General features: G+C 40.8%; 1 long non-coding RNA gene across 1 annotated transcript in view; it reads right to left on the bottom strand.

The window, feature by feature from the left end:
- LOC149457293 (uncharacterized) overlaps nt 1-18,516 on the bottom strand; it is a 216,285-nt gene extending 197,769 nt beyond the window's left edge. Inside the window, exon 1 of the long non-coding RNA XR_016313645.1 lies at nt 18,347-18,516. This is a non-coding gene — a long non-coding RNA (uncharacterized LOC149457293). The remainder of the gene's footprint in view (nt 1-18,346) is intronic.
- Nucleotides 18,517-21,186: the final 2,670 nt, after the last annotated feature.

Below are 21,186 nucleotides of genomic sequence, written 5' to 3'. Positions count from 1 at the left end.
TGACGTCTTATTGCCGCCGGCACCACTGGGGTCCCGGCGGCCAACTTGCCCAAACATACCGCCCGGGCAACGAAGGAGTGGCTTCGTAAGAAGCATTTCAAGGTCCTGGAGTAGCCTAGCCAGTCTCCAGATCTCAACCCCATAGAAAACCTTTGGAGGGAGTTGAAAGTCTGTGTTGCCCAGCGACAGCCCCAACACATCACTGCTCTAGAGGAGATCTGCATGGAGGAATGGGCCAACATACCAGCAACAGTGTGTGCCAACCCTGTGAAGACATACAGTAAATGTTTGATCTCTGTCATTGCCAACAAGGGATATATAACAAAGTATTGAGATGAGCTTTTGATGTTGCCCAAATACTTATTTTCCATTATAATTTGCAAATAAATTCTTTCCAAATCAGCCAATGTGATTGTCTGGATTTTTTTTTCTCATTTTGTCTCTCATAGTTGAGTTCTATCTATGATGCCAATTACAGGCCTCTCTCATCTTTTTAAGTGGGAGAACTTGCACAATTGGTGGCTGACTAAATACTTTTTTGCCCCATTGTATTGAAAGGAATGTAAAGGGACAATTTCACACCGCATCAAGCAGCAGAAAAGTGTTTAAAAGCCCTTAGGAAAGAAAAGTAGTGCATTTTCTACAGTTTATCAATAGCTCATTTACAGATTCAGTTTTGCTGTGGCAAGTACTCAGACAACAGCATACGTATTGTGAGGGATTAGCCCAGTAGCGGGTTGTGCTTGACCCCCTGGATGAGTCAGAGCACGGTGAAAGAGGCTCAGCACGACAGCAGGATCTTGGTGAAGAAATTTGTGCTTTATTTACAAGACTAGTAAAGGTGCATATGTTCAAAATGGCAAAAAAAAAAAAAAATACAAACAGAAAATAAAGCCTTGCTACACTGGGCATCTAACTGCACACACAGGTTCCTATCTACCTGTCTGGATACAGCCTATCGCTGCTCAGACACAGGGTGTTCACACAGAGCGTCTCCAAGTGCAAAATCACACAGATTTAGGCTGGCCATACATTATACAATTTTCTTTAGAAAATTGCTTTAAATTTACCAAAAACCATATAATATGAGGTCAAACCTAAACAACACTCAATTGTATCCAATTAGGCAGGACCTTGCACTACATAGTTGAAGGTAAATCTAAAGGAAATTGGACAGAAAATTGTATAGTGTATGGCCAGCCTTACTCTCACTGCAGTATTGTTTGGTTGCTCCCCAGTCTGTTCTGCACAGCAAACTGGTTCCAGGTTGGAGCATTCTCTCTAAGCAGGCTGGGAGGTTTATAGAGCCCAGAGCCCTTAACTCACTACAGCTGAACTCATTAATTAAATTATCAGTGAGCCAAACAGGTTCACTACACAACACAAAAGGAGAAACAGCCAGTGTAGAGCATGAACCTGGGACAAATATACCTCTCATTCTAGACACGTCCCTTAGTTCTTCCTGGCTTCCTGTCACTGTATATATATGATTTATAACATGACAATTTGAAATACACAGTTTTACACTGTCTACTATATAAGAATTACATTTATAAAAAAAAACACTCTATATGCACGTGCACAGAAATCCTCATGGTAATTATTGTTCACACACACACACACATGTGACTTTTCAGACTTACTGTATATTTAATGGTTTCCAAAATTTCAAACCTGAATGCCTTTGCTTATATCCACTGGTAGGATATTTTTGTATGTACACTGAGGGGAGCAGTCAATAATAGCTCAGCCCCCAGACGTATAATACATGTGCACATGTTAAAGAAAATAAAATCTAAAACTTTATGTAAAAAACACTATTACACAGTGTTAATGTTTGGCTAGAAATAAAAGGTATTACTATTCCTGAGTAAAAGTACTGAATGCACCATCTAATAGTATAATCAGTTCAGTTTAGAATTATACTAAACCCCTTCACCTAAAGGAGCATGGATACCTTATCTCACATCTGGACACTAAATAAAAGCGTGTTAAGGTTAAAAAAATGTGGAATGTACAGTATATACTATATATGAACATTTTTTAAGCAAATTGATAAACCTACTGCAATTTCATATACCGGTAATTAGAACCTAATAAAGTAGTAGCTTGGTAGCTGGTGGGTGGAACCACAGCATTCAGAGGGTCCCCAAGAAGTGTGTTGTGTGTTAAAGATTCTTCAGCAAGCATAGCTCCCTAAAAGAGCGACGATTTAAGGCACAGAAAGTGGGACATGTAAGTATTATACCTCATATTAAACAAGTTTGACCGCTTCTTGGCAGCTGGCACACATCAATTGCCAGGGAGGTTAAAAGCACCTTTTCCCTTGTTTAGGAAATTATTCTGATCCTGGAATGGCGGGGAAAAAAACTCCAAGATAGCATCTTCCCAGGGTCTCAAGGAAATCTGACACACTCCACTCAACTTTTGTGGATCCAAAGGAATTTTCATTAATATGTTTTACTTCACAAAAATCTTCAACAAATGAGGGCTTTGCTTTCTAGATCTCATCCTGCTACAATGCCATACTGATTCTCTATTTATCAGGAACAAGGCATCCTCAAGCTCAAGCATTCATTGCCCCAACCCAGTCATGGAAATTTCTGTCTTGTCTATGCCTTCCCTCCCTTTTCATCGATCCTCAAAGTCCTCTTGCAGATATAAAAATAAAGGGTAGTGGCAATGGCTGTTATACCCATGTGACCTAGGAGACCTTGGTTTTCCCATCTATGGAGTCTCTGCATCAAGGACCATTGGCTTGGACAGATCTATCAGGACCTGCTGAATCAAGAAAGTCATACAAAAAAAACGCATTAAAGTTTTGATAATTCTCGAACAAAGAATCCTCTTGATTCACCATTGCCTTTAGTCCTAAAGATCCTTCAATCAGGAGTTGATCTAGGACTTTCCTATAATCCTATTCATATTTCCTAAAGCCCTTCTTAAAATCAGACTTTTGAAGAAGAGTACTTTTGCAAACCTGAATTCTCTTGTTTTTTCAAGCACTTTCAAGATACCTTTGAACCTCTGAATTATACTCATCTTTGTATTTTAACTTTGAAAACAGCTCTGCTCTCAGTGATTTTGTATTTGTCCTGAGAAGGTGGTTCTTGGACATTCTTCAGAATCCCTTACAGTGCAAGACACCTGGACATGGAATGGACTATCTGTTTTTTTCTACAATCCAGGTTCATAGGAGAAAAAAGGGTGGAATAACATATACAGTAAATGGTATGATTTCCACCTCAGGAATTTCCACCTGCGCCAATTTGCCTCTTTTCATTCTACATTTTGGTCAGAAAAAGGTCAAATGGCTTCTTCTGTAACTATATTGGTGATAGGTCAAACAGAGTGTCCAATTAAAAATTCATATGAGTCCAAAGTCATTCTTGTTTAACTTGTTACAATAAGCAGCCAAAATACAGTCAGTGTGTTTTGAGTGCAACAACAGCCCCCTTCATCAGGGCTGGGTGAAATGGCAGAATGTTAAAAGGACTCAAAATACTCCTAAGTAGACTGATATTCAGGCAGAGGATATTATAAACAACAGTCAGTGCTGGTGTTCATAGTGAAAGTGGCAAGAATTATTGAAACTGAACTTCAGAAAAAGTTTAAAATTACTCTTGCAGTGGGGCTCCCCCTATGTTGTGCTTATTTTGTCTAGAGGCTGAACAGAATAATCAGATACTCTTTCCTTATTCCTCATTCCCAAAGCATCCAACTCTCTTCAACACTTCTGGCATATGGATGGTTCCGACCAGTACATCTCTAGCCTAACCATATCTTTATTTTTGGATAGATAATACTCAGGAAAGAGCATAGAAAATGCAGGAAGCAACTATGTCTAGAATCCCCCCCCCCCCAAAAAAAGAAGTGTTGGTTCCTTTTGCTCTTTCCTGAGTTATAGTGATCTAAATTACACATTCACACACACCACACACAGTCAATCTTTTCATCCAGCAGCAGGCTTCCACAACATAGAGAGTGAGAGAGAGAGAGAGTCCTGTGCATCAATCAGCATGCAAATATAAAGGCCTGTGTACAGCTTAGGTCAATAATGAGGTCCTGGTAAGATATGGACCTAGAAACGTTCCCCACTTGAATCTATTAAGCTTCTGAGCTCAAGAACCAAGAACAGAAATTAAAATTCTGAGAAAAGAAAAAGTATGTTTTTATCAGTCCCAAATCCTGTAGCCCCTCAACATGCTTAAGTGAAAAACCTAGGTGACACATATCTACAGTCCACAATCCTGTCAGCCAGTGCCTCAAGATGAATATAATAATCACCAAGTAGGTGCCTGCTTAATTATGTACTTCTTATATCCATTGTGACAACTTGGGGGTTGTTTAGCTCACAGGTAGCTCTCACCAGTGAGTTTAGTCTACAACAGATATGCCTTCTCAAGGCTTGTAGACCCACTTTTATCTAAAACAGAAAGAAAACATTCACAGCAATCATCTTTCCCCACAGAAGGCTTCCATTATTAATATAAAATTAACAATGTTCAGCCTTCTGGCTCTGTTTGGCAGAGAGCCTGCTGCTCAGGCCTTGTGCCTTGGTCCTCCTGACCATCTAACACAACATCCCAGTGCTCGTGCACAAATCCTGTACCTCTGTCAGCTCTCTGTCTCTTTCCTGCATCTCCCTGTTTTTCCGTCTCTCAGGCTCGGGTCTTTCTCTGTCCTGTCCCAAACAGCATTGTGCAGACATGCATACCTCTCTGGCCGCTCCTCTGATACTACACACAGACTTCTTGGGAGGGTGGTGCACTGAACTATGGTCAGGTCCTGGATTATAAGGGCTATAAACACCTGCACACTCAGTCCTAGAAAAAACTCAGACCCTGGGTTAGAGACCCTTTGTTTTTTGTCCTTCGCCCCTTCCCTGTGCTCCTTGCTGCAAAGGCCAGTTATAGGTTGGGATAGTTGCTGTTTGTACTGTTTGTATATTGGTGAGGGGATGCACTGGACACCTTTGCTGCCATTGTGCAATATTCTGGGTGTCCAGTGTGCTCTGTGCCTTTAAGGAGGAGTGGGCTCCCTCCTGGCCCTCAATCTATCCATTATTATACTTGTGCTTTTACTATGGAGGCTCTCCCAATTTATAGAGTTAGGACTGCAGAATATTGGGGTGCTGTGAAGAGGCTCTGCAGCTTACACATGTATTTGCAAATGTGTGCAAACTAAACCCTCGTTTTTAATGTGAATTGTTAGACAGGACAATTTGATTGGTTGCAGGCTGGTTGGTAAGTTGAGCTGGGAATCTGTCTTCGTTGTTGATTGACCCTTGTCCTTTTCACCTACATTTTCAGCATGCCAGGGCTTCACACTGCCCCACCATACAGGAAAAGTAGATGTAGAACCATATAAACAGTCCTTCTTTATTTCATGTTTATTGCAACTTGCAGCAATCTACCATGTGTTCGGAGCAACACCTTCAGACCCATCATCAAATTCAGTAGTAAATTTGGTAAAGGGCTGGTTGACTGAAAACTGTTGCCCTGAATGCATGAAAGATTGCTGTGAGTGGCAATAAACATACAGCATTAAATAAAAGTTTATGCTGTGCCAAAAGTATAATGGTCAGTTGTAAATAAGATTTCCTAGCTATTTCTCTAAAATGATTTTGGTGATGGGGCACCCAAAGATTTCAATGCTCCCAGGATATGCATGTTGATGTGCATAACAATTGGGACTGCTAAGTGATAAGTAATCATATTTTGTCTAATTTCTGAATGTCATGCTTTTCTGTTTTTGTATGCTGCTACAGGAAATGCAAGAAAAAAAAACATATTGATGGATTACCTAGAACTCATGTTCTCAACCTTTTCAACACAGAGGAACTCTTGAAATTACTCAGGGAACCCCCTACTAAAAATTTGTATATTTACAACTCCTGATGCATAGGTGTAATGGCCAATTGGAAGAGTGCTCCTGACACGTGTGGTCATTGGGAAGGAATACCCCCTTACAGATAGCTAAAACTATAATTAGTGTCAGTGGGAACCTATCTAAGAGGTAAAAACTGGTCATTGATCAAGGAACCTCTGGCATCCTTTGGAGGAACCTTAGGCTTCCACTGAACCCTGGTTGGGAAACCCTAAACCTAGAGACTGGTTAGCTGGGCATGCTATAGTTAGGAGTCCAGTATAATGCCCAGTTTTCCTTTACTCTGCTCCTAATGCAGCTCAAGTAAGCCTTCAATATTGCTTTTTACAGGTTTTCTTGAATCCTAAGAGGCAGCACTGCTCCTGTGTAAGTTGGATACAAGTCAATACATGGAACACTTTTTTTTTTGGCCCCAGTATCTCTTCTCTGTACCATCATGGTGAAAAATGTCCTGGTACTGAGGACATACAAATGGATTTTCAACTGAAAAATCCTATTAATAGTTGCCCCTGCATATTCCTAACACATACCCAAATCCAAAATTTAGCCAACCTTTAACATTACACAAACCCCTACCTGTGAGTAGTTACTCACCTCCTGTGCTGGTATTCTGTCTATACCGGGTGTCGGCAACCCGCGGCTCCAGAGCCGCATGCGGCTCTTTTTCACCTTTGCTGCGGCTCCGGAGCACACTGCCCACCAGGTGACAGGCAATAGGGTTGCCGTAGCTCAGTGGTCGGCAAGCCGCGGCTATTTACACATTTTAATGCGGCTCTTCTGTGTGCCGGGCGCCCGCTCCCCTCCCTCCTCTCGGGCGGCCGCCCCAAAAGTCAGGACTCTGCAGCTAGCCCAGCAATGGGCAAACTACGGCCCGGCGGACCTTTTAATCTGGCCCGCGGAGCGTGGCAAACATTGGCTGTCAGGATGTAGGCGGGGCAGCGTGACGAACTCCTCTCCTCTCACAGTCCGCCCTGAAGACCGGAACGGCGCGGAAACACGGCGAGAGGAACGCGCGGAGCAAAGGTAAGTGAATTGACACAATATGGGGAATGAATTACTATAGGGGGGATGAATTACTATATGGGGGATGAATTACTATGGGGGATGAATTACTATATGGGGGATTAATTACTATGGGGGATGAATTACTATGGGGGATGAATTACTATATGGGGGATGAATTACTATGGGGGATGAATTACTATATGGGGGATGAATTACTATATGGGGGATGAATTACTATATGGGGGATTAATTACTATGGGGGATGAATTACTATGGGGGATGAATTACTATATGGGGGATGAATTACTATGGGGGATGAATTACTATATGGGGGATGAATTACTATATGGGGGATGAATTACTATGGGGGATGAATTACTATATGGGGGATTAATTACTATGATGGATGAATTACTATGTGGGGGATGAATTACTATGGGGGATGAATTACTATATGGGGGATGAATTACTATGGGGGATGAATTACTATATGGGGGATGAATTACTATATGGGGGATGAATTACTATGGGGGATGAATTACTATATGGGGGATGAATTACTATGGGGGATGAATTACTATATGGGGGATGAATTACTATGGGGGATGAATTACTATGGGGGATGAATTACTATATGGGGGATGTATTTTCAGTTTTAAAAATGTGGCTCTCAAAATAAATTTCAATCGTGGTTTTGGCGAGATTTGGCTCAGTTGAAAAAAAAGGTTGCCCACCACTGACCTAAGGCTATGATTGTGATTATGACGATACACTGTGGCCCTGATTAACCCTTTGCTTACTGGGCCCTTAAACCCCCTTCATGACCAGAGCGCTTTTTGCAATATATGCAGTGTCGGATTTGTTTTAAATGTTGCAATGGTTTTGCGGCTCCCAGTCTTTTTTTCCCTCTCGGAAACGGGTCCAAGTGGCTCTTTATGTCTTAAAGGTTGCAGACCCCTGGTCTATACAATTAGATTACATAACAGCTGCACCAAGATAATTTGGGGTTGATACACTGCTATGGCCAATAGGATAGGTGCTATTTAGTCATCCATATTTATTTTACAGTTGTCACTACAAATCGTGTGAACTTTGTAAGAGGCTTTAGTGTACATGACAATTGAAAAAGTAGCTGTAACATAGTTTTTTTTTTAATACTAACTTGTAGCAAAGTTAAACATTTAATTAAAAATCTATTATTTTGATCCTTACAAACCCTTAAAAGACATTTAACTGACATTAATTTCTGTCACAAAATATTCACTAGAGGGAAGTGTTGCTCTATTCAGCTATTTATTTGGCAGCTTTACATTTTCTCATGCAGATAAAGGGAAAATAAATGTAAAATGAAAATACGATACGAGGAGACTTGATGAAAATGTCTTGTACTGCATGGTTCTGGCAAAGCAAAGCAGAAAGTGCTATGCTCCAGATGGAGCATCTTTATAAATGCAGGTGACATAGAGCCAACCCATATTCCAAATACATTTCACAACGCTTTGCTTTCATAAATACAACACTATTTCTTCTGACACCAACAGGTTTAACTGCATAAGCTCAGATATCAAAACAGGGCACAGTACACAAAATGTTTACTGAAGAGTTTGTGCCACTAGCATGCATCAAAATAAGAATCAGGAAAGTAAAAGGCTCTAATAAAAGGACAAAAGTAAAAATATTTTTATAAAGGTAGTCATAAATATTTTTATGCATTAGTCTAAATAATACCAATTTTAGTTATGTATTTATAGTAGATTCAGTGCAAATAGCCAAGATGATGTGTAGTCATGACAATGAGTTCTCTGGATGGTAACGTACAAGTAAAAAATTCTTTATCTGTTTATGCAGGGGATTGGGTGAAGCCTAAGTAAGTAAATTACAAGTTAATTTTTACAGTTGATATAAACCCAGGGTTTTTTTTACTGGGAACATGGGGAACTGCAGATCCGACACGTCCAGCACCGAATGTATGTAATGGCAATGGGTACTGAAGTGTGCTGCAGGCAGGGGCGGACTAACCATTTGGAAACTCGGGCACTGCCCGAGGGCCCGGGGTCAGTAGGGGGCCCCATGAGATGCCCTTGGTACCTTTTTCATAGGCTTTTTTGAGTTTGGGCAAGGACACAGGGGCCCCATGATCCTCTATTGCCCGGGGGTCCCATGTGTTGTCAGTCCGCCCCTGGATACAACCGTATGGTGGAGAGTCAAATCCCATGAGTTGTCAGTCTGTCCCTGGCTGCAGGGTCCACTGATGCTGGCTGCAAGGGAATCTATTGTGGCAGAGGGGATCTATTGCTGTGGGGGGGGTCTATTGTTGCTGCTAGGGGTCTTTTGTTATTGTGGGTGGGTCTTATTTTGCTGGGGGTCAATTGTTGATGGGAGGGAATCTACTGTTGAGGAAGGGTCTACTGTTGAGGAAGGTCTATTACTGCTTTCTGCTGCAGGATCCATTGATTCTGGCTGCAGGGAGATCTGCTCCCGCTAGGGGGGTATTTTGATTTGGGTGGTCCATTGTTGCCGGGAGGTCTATTGTTGCGGCTGGGGATCTAGATTACTGCTTTTCTTGTCATTATTAACAAATTCCATACAATTTACTTAGCATCACAAATTGATACTTGGTTCTGTATTCTTTTAAAAGGGACCGTACTGGGATGTCAGCAGGGGGCGGAACCAAGGAATGGTGCTTAGAGGTGGGTGGAGGCAGAAACAAGGAGTGACTTGGAAAGAGGGAGTTCCTGCACCTATTCTCTGATTAAAAAAGCCCTGTATAAACCCAACGCTAAAATGTCATATAAGCTTTAACAGCTAGTGATACTGAAATAATGGTGTATGTTTGGTCATTTTATGCTATTGGGTGACCACACTCGACCCCATCTCCCGCAAAATGCACACATGCAGCCAGTTAGCAGTGAAATGCATGTGGACAGCTAAACACTGAAAATATGCCCTTAAAACACATAATCAGTTTGTTATAACTGTTGACAGCCAGTGGTATACCTAAGGGGCTGTGGTCCACACCGGGTACTGTCTCTTAGGGGGTGCTGTTGCAGTCGCACCTAAACACGTATTCTGCAGGGCCCATACAGATTGATATACTGCAGACTGCATGTCAGTTGGACTGATTTACTGAGCACGTCATTCTGGTTGTCAGCGATTTGCTCTTGTCTATGCAGGTCATATCAGGTGGAATGAATATCCAGTCCAATACTGCTTCTAAAGTTCTGGCCCTGACATCATTCTGTAAGACTCCAATGAAGAAAAAAATCTTCCAAGAGGCGTTGGGACTTTGGGATGTAAGTTCATACAAAGCAGTGAGAGGACAAAAACATTCTGCTCTCTGGCTCAGGTTAGGCAGCTCACAACTGATCAGTCTACCCTTCAGTGGGTACCTCAGCAGCTTACAAAAAAACATGCACTAATGGAAGGAGTACCAGACTAAAGGATAAGAGTTCAAATGCATTCATTAGTTTGTAATACTAAACTAAACTAATTAATACATGTTTACCCTTTGGTCTGACACTCCTTTTGTTAGTGCATATCATTCCACATCATTGACCACTAGAGAAAGAGGGACAATAACCACTGACCACCAATGTAATATGGAGCACACATTGACCACCATAAAGAGAGAAAATTGAGCACCATGGAGGAAGCCTTTCCCTGTCAAAGCACACAGCTATTATCCTTATGTTTCACAATGGTCTGTTACTTTTAATCCCTTTACTGTTATTTTATAGCACACAGCTATTATCTGCCTGGGCCACCATGGTACACTAGATGCACCACTATTAAATTCTTAAACTTATGTGTTTGTTTTTTTTTAGCACCCTGCTATTGTCTGCCTGTTGTGTTGCAGTGCACACATTTTGTATTATTTTGTTCTGACCATTATCAATAGTTTGTTTTATAAATTTTGTGTTTATTACTGAAAATAATTTTGATGACAGGCATGTGTGTTTGCTAAAACATAATCCACTCCCAGGTGTAACATAAGCAAGGTGAACCACTGACATCAGCACTTAGCAACATAAAGATGTAAAAATCCTTCCTGCCCCGTGTGATGGACTTGGTGTCAGACCACTGTCCTCTTCACCAACTTGTGACTTGTCACACCACACTGTTACTGATACACGACAATGACACTCTCAGTCTCAACCTGCAACTTAAAATAAACATCTGTAGCACACACACTGTAACCACCCACAAGTATACCCAAAGATTTCCACTATAGTAGCAGTCTTTAAGAGACGTGGATTCTTTAAGTTCAGTGTTAGTGCATTAGAGACAATGTGAAGGATTGTAATATATTGTTTAATAAAAAAAAAGACAGTTAAAAGAAAAAGTTGGAGCAAACCAAATATTTACAGAATAAAAGTATTACAAAGAAAAAAGAGACAATATTCAACAGAAAAACAAAAAGGGTTGAAGAATGAAAAGTACTTATCAATACCTTGTTCAGCATAGTCCAGTCAACAAGCAAGATGGTACAGTGGCTCTCAAAAGTCTTGACAAGTGTTCCTTTCTTTTTTATGGTAAAGGAGAGCTGTCCACTGCATTGCCTGTGAGGAGGGTGTTGCCAGAAATTATCTGACCAATGAAAAAACTGAGGAGTGGCCAAGGGGATACTACAGTGGCCACTTGCTACAATACAGTTTTATACAGATATTAGTATGCCTCACATAATATATCTTTAAATATGTACAGGTTGCACTCTGGAAACATGAGTCTTATTGTCCAGTATGAAATTACCTTTTAAATTAATCCAAACATGGTGGATATAGGATGGCTATTTCATGTAGGTGAGATAATGTGCGTAGTTTACTTCCAGGACCTTCTAATACAGTGGCATTTGGGCTTAAAATACTGCTAATTAACTAATATACGTTGATAAATACTGTATGCCATTATTCTGGCTTTACTGTTATCATCTTAGGAGTTATGAAATACATTTGTAGTTTGGGGTCTCTTCAGGATGAGGTAGATATAAATGTTTATTTGCTAATTACTAAACTATTTACGATGGGGATTGTTTGAGAGAATATTTGCTTACATTTACAATATTACTTAGCCCTGGTAAGATATTTAATTGCAGCCATGTATTCCTAGTGGGTTTAACCACTTGCCTGCCAGGCACTTTTACTCCCTTCCTGCCCAGGCCAATTTTCAGCTTTCAGTGCTGTCTCATTTTGAATGACAGTTGCTCGGTCATGCAACACCGTACCCAAACAAAATTTTTATAATTTTTTTGAGACAAATAGAGCTTTCTTTTGCTGGTATTTAATCACCACTGGGTTTTTTTTATTTTTTGCTAAACAAACTAAAAAAGCCTGAAAATTTTGAAAAACAAAAAGTTTTTTTCTTAGTTTCTATTATAAAATTTGTAAATATGTAATTTTTCTCCTTCACTGATGTGCGCTAATGAGGCTGCAGTGATGAGCACTGATAGGCGGCACTGATGAGGAGGCACTGATGGGCTTTGACAGGCATCACTTGTGGGCATTGACAGGTATTACTGATGGGCACTGAAAGGCAGCACTCATATATGGCACTGATAGGACGTACTGATAGGCAGCACTGACTGGCACTGATAGGCAGCACTGATTGGAACTGTTAGGCGGCACTGATTGGATCTGTTAGGCAGCACTGATGAGAGCTGATAGGTGGCACTGATGGGTACTGATAGGCGGCACTGACTGGCACTAACAGGTGCCACTAATTGGCGGCACTGACTGGCACTGATAATCGGCACTGAAAGACAGCTCTGGTGGGCACTGATATGCGGCATTGATGTGCACTGACGGGCACTGGTATGTTGTATTGATGGGCACTCACTGGAGGCATTGTTGGGCACCGACAGGTGGCACTGATGGGGCTACACTGATCATCAGGACACTGATTATCAATGCCCTGATGATAAGTGTAGATGTCCCCTCTGAGGAATGCCGATTACCGGCTCTCCTCTCCTCCTGCTGTCAGCGTGAGGAGAGGACTTCTGATAACCTGCATTTCCTTATTTACATGCGATCAGCTGTGATTGGACACAGCTGATCACATGACAGAGCCGACGTCATTTGCTCTTTAGTCTGATGGGTGATCCGCTGTGTCCCAGGGACACAGCGCACCACCAATCGCCGCACACCTCCCTGGGGGTGCATGCACAGTTAGAATGGGAGGACGTCATATTATGTCCTCCCAGAATGAGAGAACAGCCACCCGTCCATCATTTCCTTACAGTATATGGCAGGCAGGAGGCAGGTAATTATCCTGAAAACCATGCGTGACAGCACTGAAAGATTGTGTTACTGTTTTACAATGGAGTCAATCCCAATTCCCTCAGAGATGGTGATAACCTTGCCAGATGTTTATTGTTAGCAGATATTGAGGTGATAAGCGAGCCCTGACTAAGTGCAGTGTTCTTTCAGATATTTTGTATATTAGTTACCTACCACGTAATGGCCTGCAGAATGGTTTATGGCTGGTCCTAAGTTTTTTGAAGTGTCCAGACCCATAGCCTCTTGTTTTCTCTAGCTGAATGCCTATGGAGATGCACTCTTGGAATTATACCTATGTTCTGGAAAAAGCGTCAGAGCTGCTCTGTCTTTTGTTAAAACAAGAAAAAAAAATGTCATGGCTCACTTTTTGGAGTGCTGATCAACATGGTTGCCTGTTTGTGGTGCCTACTCCACATTATCATTACACACCCTCAAGTTTCCCAAGATACACAGCTCTTTGCTACCCAAAGAACATTCATTAAAGGATTTACATCTACACTGGGAGACCATGCTTACACCTGTCCCCATGCACATTGTTTGTAGCACTTCCCAAGTTTTCTCTATCACACCTAAGTACATTGTCATTGTTACTGCTCAAAACTCTGCCTCTTTATAGTGAGCGGCTAGCACATAACAAGGCCCCCACATGTGTCCTTCATGGCTGTAATGTTCCTCTTTCGATCTGTTGACTCTTGGGGGTTTATTTACTAAAGCTGGAGAGTGCAAAATCAGACTCACTTCTGCATAGAAACCAATCAGCTTCCAGGTTTCATTGCCAAAGCTTCATTGAACAAGCTGAGGTTAGAAGCTGATTGGTTTCTATGCAGAAGGGAGTCTGATTTTGGACTCTCCAGCTTTAGTAAATAAACCCCTTGATGTCATCTCTGGCTAGGGCAACACCATCTACAGAAGATTTCGACTGCCTGCACAACCATTTTGCTGACCATAAATAAATTCTCATTTATTTTATATAGTACTCTGTTGGGACCCTCGCCCCACTTTTTTCTTTGTTTTTTTCTCTGGTTGTCATGATTAACAATAGCTCTACATTGCTTGACCATGTGATCGATAATGAATTTACATTGTGATGCATTGTTTACAATTTTATATGGTAACTTTTAATAAAGTATTTTTCAACTGTTTTTTTAGGGGAAATGAGTAATAAGGGGCACTAATGTATCCTGTTTATTCCCCGTGTTGGTAAAATATGTGAGGGTCTCCTTATTATAAAAGGTGCTTTTAGATTCTTACCCACATACCTTTTGGGTGACAAGATGTGAAATAAAGACTTTTGTCCATCAACATCGGGATAAGATGCCTTTCAAGGAAAAAGGCTTGCCCCCCACCACACACACAAACCCCTTGCAAGACACATGGAAAAACAGCATTCCTCGAAAGCATGCAATGCTTAGGATATGCAATTCAGCCACATTTGGTGTTACAGAACTGTATGATTTTCACAGACAGTCTATGCTGACATCACATTTTAACTATCCTGAAATTGACTGGAGTAATGGCACTGCAGGAACAGTTAAAGGGCAAACGTTTATAAACTTATTAAGACAATTTTATGGTTCAGTTCAGAGGACCAGACTAGAAATGATGCTCTGTGGACCTGGTAATCTTAAACCATGCAGAGCTTTTTACTAATGTTCATATAAAAGAATATCTGGGTAGCAGGGACCATAACATGATCTCATTTAATGTTAACTGTAAACAACAAGCACATGCTGGAAAGATAAAAACATTTAACTTTAAAAGAGCTAATTTCCCAAGGATGAAGGCTGCTCTGCAAGACTTAGACTGAGAGGGAATATTGGCATCTATGAACACAGAACAGAAATGGGAATTCTTCAAAACCACTGTATGCGAACACACTGTAAAATATATTCCCATGGGCAATAAACTTAAAAGGCTAAAAATAAAACCTATGTGGCTCACAGCCAAAGTTAAAAAGCTATAAATGATAAGAAAAGAGCTTTAAAAAAAAAGAAAAATGAAGAAACACTGCGATCATTCAAATGTTACAAGGAATATAACAGAGTATGTCAAAAGGCAATCAAGGCCACAAGAAATTCAAAACAACATTCTTCAAACATATCAGTAAAAAGGTCAGGTCCAAGCATGTAGGCCCTCTGCAAAATAATCTGTAGTGGGTGACTGAGGAGAAAGAGAAGGCAAATGTACTATATACCTTCTTCAGCTCTGTGTATACAAAGGAGCATTAGGAGCTCATGTCCATAATGGGGATTATATTGAATCAGCCCCAATTGATTCACAATGGCTCAAAATTTATAAGGTCCAGAAATATTCAGACAGAATAAAGGTGAATAAAGCACCTAGACCAGATGATTTACACCCATGGGTTCTAAAAGAATTGAGCTCTGTCATTTCAAAGCCATTGTTTCTAATTTTAGGGACTCTTTAATGACTGGTACAGCACCACTGGCCTGGCATAAGGCCAACGTGCCTATATTTAAAAAGGAGTAAAAGTAACTATACACCTGTTAGTTTTACTTCTATAGTTGTGAATATACTGGAGAGCTTATTAAAAGACCACATAGCTGAGTTTTTGCTAGAAAAAAAACAGCTAAAGTCATCATAGATTTATGAAAGACAGCAGATGTCAAACAAATCTGATTTCTTTTTATGAGGAAGTAAGCAAAACCTTAGACAAAGGAGTGGCTGTGTACATAGTATACTTGGATTTATCAAAAACGTTTGACACAGTTCCCCACACATGGCTAATGTGTAAGGTAAAGTCTACAGGCTTGGAAAAATCATCTTGTAAATGGATAGAAAACTGGCTAAAAGACCATAATCAGAGAGTAGTGGTTAATGATTCATACTCTGAATGGTCTAAGGTTATTGGTGGTCTACCCCGAGGTTCAGTGTTGGGACCCTTATTTTTTAATATATTTATAAATGGTATAGGGTCTGAGATTGCAGATGACACCAAGCTATGCTGTGGAATAACATCCTTACAGGATATCTCCAACTTACAAGCCAACCTCAAAGCACTGTTTGATTGGGCAACTGTGTGGCAAATGAGGTTTAATGTTGATAAATATAAACTTATGCACTTGGGGGCTAAAAATATGCATGCATCATACATACTAGGAGGAGTACAACTGGGGGAGTCAATGGTGGAGAAGGATCTGGGCGATCTGTGGTTTCCAAAGGAAGCAAAATCCTTTCTTATATTAAAAGAGGTATGAACTGTAGAGAGAGAGAGAAAGACATACTTTTGCCCCTGTACAAATCATTAGTAAGACCTCATCCAGTTTGGGGCACCAGTTCACAAAAAGGATGGCGGGGAACTAGAGAGTGTACAGAGAAAAGTAAAAAAACTGAGGCATGCAGCTTAGCTATGAGGAAAGATTACCTGAACTGAATGTATTCTCTCTTGAGAAGAGTAGATTAATGGGGGATATGATCAACATGAATAAATACATAAGTGGTCCATATAGTGAACTTAGTGTTGAGTTTTTCACCTTTAGGTCATCTCAGAGGACAGAGGGTCACTATTTATGTCTGGAGGATATTTAACCTCCAAATATGGAAAGGCTTCTTTACAGTAAGGTCCCATTCACAGAAGAAAGTTTTGAATTGCGGGCAGAATCTCCCTGATTCTGCACACAATTTGTAAACATTCTGCTAAAATGACAAATCGCGTAACTTCATGTCCAGGTGCCATTAATTTTAATGGCACCTGAAAATTTGGTGTGGTTCTGCCATGATTTTTGAACGATAAATTGCACTGCATCGTATGGTGTGTGTCGCCCAAAAGAAGTTCCTGAACGAATGATCTCATGACAATCATAGCAGAACCACACTGCAATTTTAAGTGCTATTAAAATGAATGGCACCTGAACACACAGCTCAGCGATTTGTCATTTTAGCTGAGCGTTTTGGAATCTCAGGCAGAATTGCTGCAATTCTGCTCATGATTCAAAGTGCCCTAATGTGAATGGGGCCTAAGAGCTGTGAAAATGTGGAATAGACTCCCTCAAGAGCTAGTTCTGGCCAGCTCAGTAGATTGTTTTAAAAAAGGCCTGGATTCTTATCTAGATACACATAATATAAATGGATACTAATATTTATAAGTAAAATTGACCCAGGAAATATCCGATTGCCGCTTGGAGGATCAGGAAGGAATTTATTTTCCCCTGCTGGAGTAAAATTGGATCATGCATTACTGTTTTTTTTCCTTCCTCTGTATCAACTGTGGGTATAGGATAGTGTATATGGAGGTTTTCTATTTGTGTGTGTGTGTGGGGGTGTTTTTTTAATCTTTTTTTTCTTCATTGGTTGAATTGGATGGACTTTCTTTTTTTCAACCAGATTACCTATGTAACTATAACTAATTTATCTTGCAATAAAACGTAGAGTGAATTATTGGAGTGACAATAGCCACAAATATTGTTCAGTGGCTGGACAGTGTGTAAGCAACTTGGTTAGGCTGCAATATATTAGAGAGAGATAAGACAGATTTTATCTTAAAATAGAAATGTAAGTGTATTATTTGAGAGGCAATAGTCACATACATTGTCAATTCGCTGTAAAGTGTATAAGCAGCTTGTTTAGGATGCATTGTAAGAGGGAAAGACAAGGCAAGTTTTATACTAAAATTAGAGTGTATCATCTTAGAGAAAATAACCACAAATATTTTGAGTGCCAGAGCACTGCAATAGGTTGAAATCTTTGAGAAACAAAGAAAGGTTTATCCAGCATCATTGGCAGAGGTTTTCTGGTCATTGGTAATCCACAACCGATTTATTTTAAGTTAGAAAGTTAGAATAAGTGTTCCTGCTGTACTGAAGACCCCCTCAAAAAGCATACTGGCTACAGAGTAAGCAAAAAGCTCCAGTGCATACTGTACAAGCTCTGACCAGTGATTCAGCCTGGACACCTAATAGGCCATGTGATCCTTACTTTGCTGGGTCAGGCACAGGAAATTAACACTGTTAAAAAATATTATATAATGTCCATGGATATAACCAAGTTTTTTTTTTAAATTCTCTGGGACACTAAGTGTAAAATAGCGTAAAATAGCGGCAGCTGTCCTATAGAGCAAAGCCAACTATGCATGCAAAGACAGGAAAGAAGAAAACAGGAGGTGCCAGTCTAAGTGCAGTAGTAAATGCTGTATTTAATAATATAGGATTAAAAACACTCACAAGATGCATTAGATAAACCTGCTCATCTGTGCAGGGAGATATGACCGCTCCTCTCCGTCCTGCAGGTACCACCATGCCATGGATGTAGGCTAAGATGGTATGGAGCCGTTAGTGCAGTAGGGGAGATCTCCCTGATGTGCTGGAGTACAGTAGAGCCAGTCCGATGACGTCTAAACTAGAAAGAGTCTGCGCTAACCAGTGTAGAACGCACCGGCGGAAATGACGTCACCGGAACAGGCGGAGGGTCAGATGTGGAGTATACCAAGCACACAGACAGAGGAAACAGGCTACAAGCTTGGAGCCTCTAGCTCCATCTGCAGGCCTGATGGTACTTGTGACTTGTGGTACGTGAAACTTAAATAGAGACATGCTGTCATTGTGGGACAATAATACCCAGAAAAGATTAAAGGGACAGTGAAATAGTAATACTAAGTGAAAACTCATCTATTAAGATAATACATAAAAGGAACAACAGAAGGATAAATACATATCTAAAAAAGGAGTATATAAAAGAGAAGATAAATATAATGAATAATACATAAATACATTAACTACTCATGTATATGGAAACATAAAAAATTAATATAATAATAAAATATATAATATAATATAGATTAAGAGAATGGGACCCAAAATAAATAACGATAAGGGTCAGGTACCATAAACGTCCATATGAAAAATGTACAATATGGATAGGATAACAACACAGGATGAATTATAGCAAGGGCTACCTAATTATAACGGGAAAATGGATAAAACAAAGATCTCAGACACTGTAAATGTATACAGAAAAGAACCAAGACACTATGAATGTATAAGTACGTTGGTGTGTGTATCTACACATGCTCTGTACATAGTGCGTTAGCTAAGATAGATAAAAGGATATATGGTGTATGTAGATGAGCTGAATAAGATTAAAATAAAGTACTGTATTTATTTCAATCTCTTCATTAAACCCTCTGGAACTAGGGTGCCCAACTTGTAAATCCAATAGGTTTTGCGCTGACATATACAATCTATCATCCACTATATGATTACCTTCTCCCAGGGGCGGACTGACCATTTGGAAACTTGGGCATGGCCCGAGGGCCCGGGGTCAGTAGGGGGCCCCATGAGATGCCCCTGGTACCTTTTTCATAGGCTTTTTTGAGTTTGGGCAAGGATACAGGGGCCCCATGAGCCTCTATTGCCCAGGGGCCCCATGAGTTGTCAGTCCACCCCTGCCTCCTCCTGTGCAAATCTAAAAAGAAATTCAAAACTTTTGACAAGTATACACTTACAGTATCTAGCATCACCACTTCAAAATAAAATCAAAACAAAACCAAAATAAGAAAAAAAAGTCCTTCAAATATCACTGTGCACGTCCATTTATCTTCCAGTGTGTGCTGAAAAAAATTTATTTGTGGAAGTGCTAATGCAAATGATCAATATATATAATGACAAAACAATATGAATAAACATCCTCCATGCATATTTTGCATTCACTTGTGCTAAGAATTGCTGTATCCTTATTTATGACTACATTAATCCAACTCTTAACATGCATATCCCATCACCAGTGTGCCAATACTCTCACCTTCTAGTTAGACCCAATAATCATCAGGTCTAATGTGCTATCATTTTAAATCAGGTATGATATACAAGGAATGAAGCTCTCCTTCACTCCATATGAGTCTCTGTTAATCCATTTTCACCCTCCAAAATCCCCCAGTAGAAACGTACGGAAATCTCAAAAAAGCATGAAGTGTATAGTGCTATGATATGATATTTTAATAGAACTATAGCCCAAGTATTAAAACGCAACCTTTAAATTGCACTGGTAGGGGGCGCATGCACGGCCGGCACGGGATGGACGCGCTTTAGACTCAGCTCCGTCCACCCGCCAGCAGAGAAGCGGCACACTACGGCCCCAGGGAAAACAAACGTAAACAATCACTTACCGGAAGGTCCCTGCAGTCCACTAGACATGCCCCGCAGGAAAAAAAGCCCGGGGCAACCAGGGAAACTTACAAACTTCTTCCCGGCCGTTGTGCCGGGAATCCAAGATGGCGGCCGCCATGCAGGCATACAGGGGGAAAGCAGAGGCCAGGAGGAGGACTACAGGTCCCAGCCTGTGGATCCCAGGCTGCAGCATCAGCTCTATCCAGGGGACCCTGGTGAGTTTTCACCCCCACTCTCACCCACGACCTGCAGCCCAGTTAAATCGAGGCCACGCTTAGATAGTGACCCTGATGACACCTGCCAGGCCCTACATTTTTCACCTCAGCCATCACATGCCACCTTGACCGGTATTGACGCTTTTCCAGCCTCTGACCAACCACTGACGGAAATCTGCATGAAGAACATGCTAACATCACTGCGCCAAACTTTGCATAACGATATATCGGCGCCACTAACCCAAATTACTACCCTGGTGCAAAAACAGGAACGCAGAATCCGTCATATTGAAAACAACATAGCAGACATAGTAGAAGCGCATAATGATTTGATTGATGCTCATACAGACCACGCATCAGATATCGAACAACTCAACCTAAAATTGGCCGACATGGAGGATCGTTCGCGCCGCAATAATATTAAATTTAGGGGGATCCCAGAAACGGTCTCCAATGACGCATTAGTGCCGTATTTGCATCATTTCCTCAAACTTCTAATCCCAACACTCTCTGAAGTAGAGGCCATAATCGATCGAGCCCACCGACTCCCCAAGCCTTCATTTCTAGCAGCATCCGTCCCTAGAGACGTGCTCGTTCGAATACACTTCTATCATATTAAAGAGAAAATTATGTTGGCGGCTAGAAATCCACCTCCACTTCCATCCTCACACGCGAATCTCCGTC

Source organism: Staurois parvus, unplaced genomic scaffold (genome assembly GCF_062004578.1).
Source record: "Staurois parvus isolate SC_StPar_1 unplaced genomic scaffold, SC_StPar_1.0 ptg000327l, whole genome shotgun sequence".
Taxonomy (NCBI): Eukaryota; Metazoa; Chordata; class Amphibia; order Anura; family Ranidae; genus Staurois; species Staurois parvus.
This window is presented reverse-complemented; position numbering and strand designations above follow the sequence as displayed.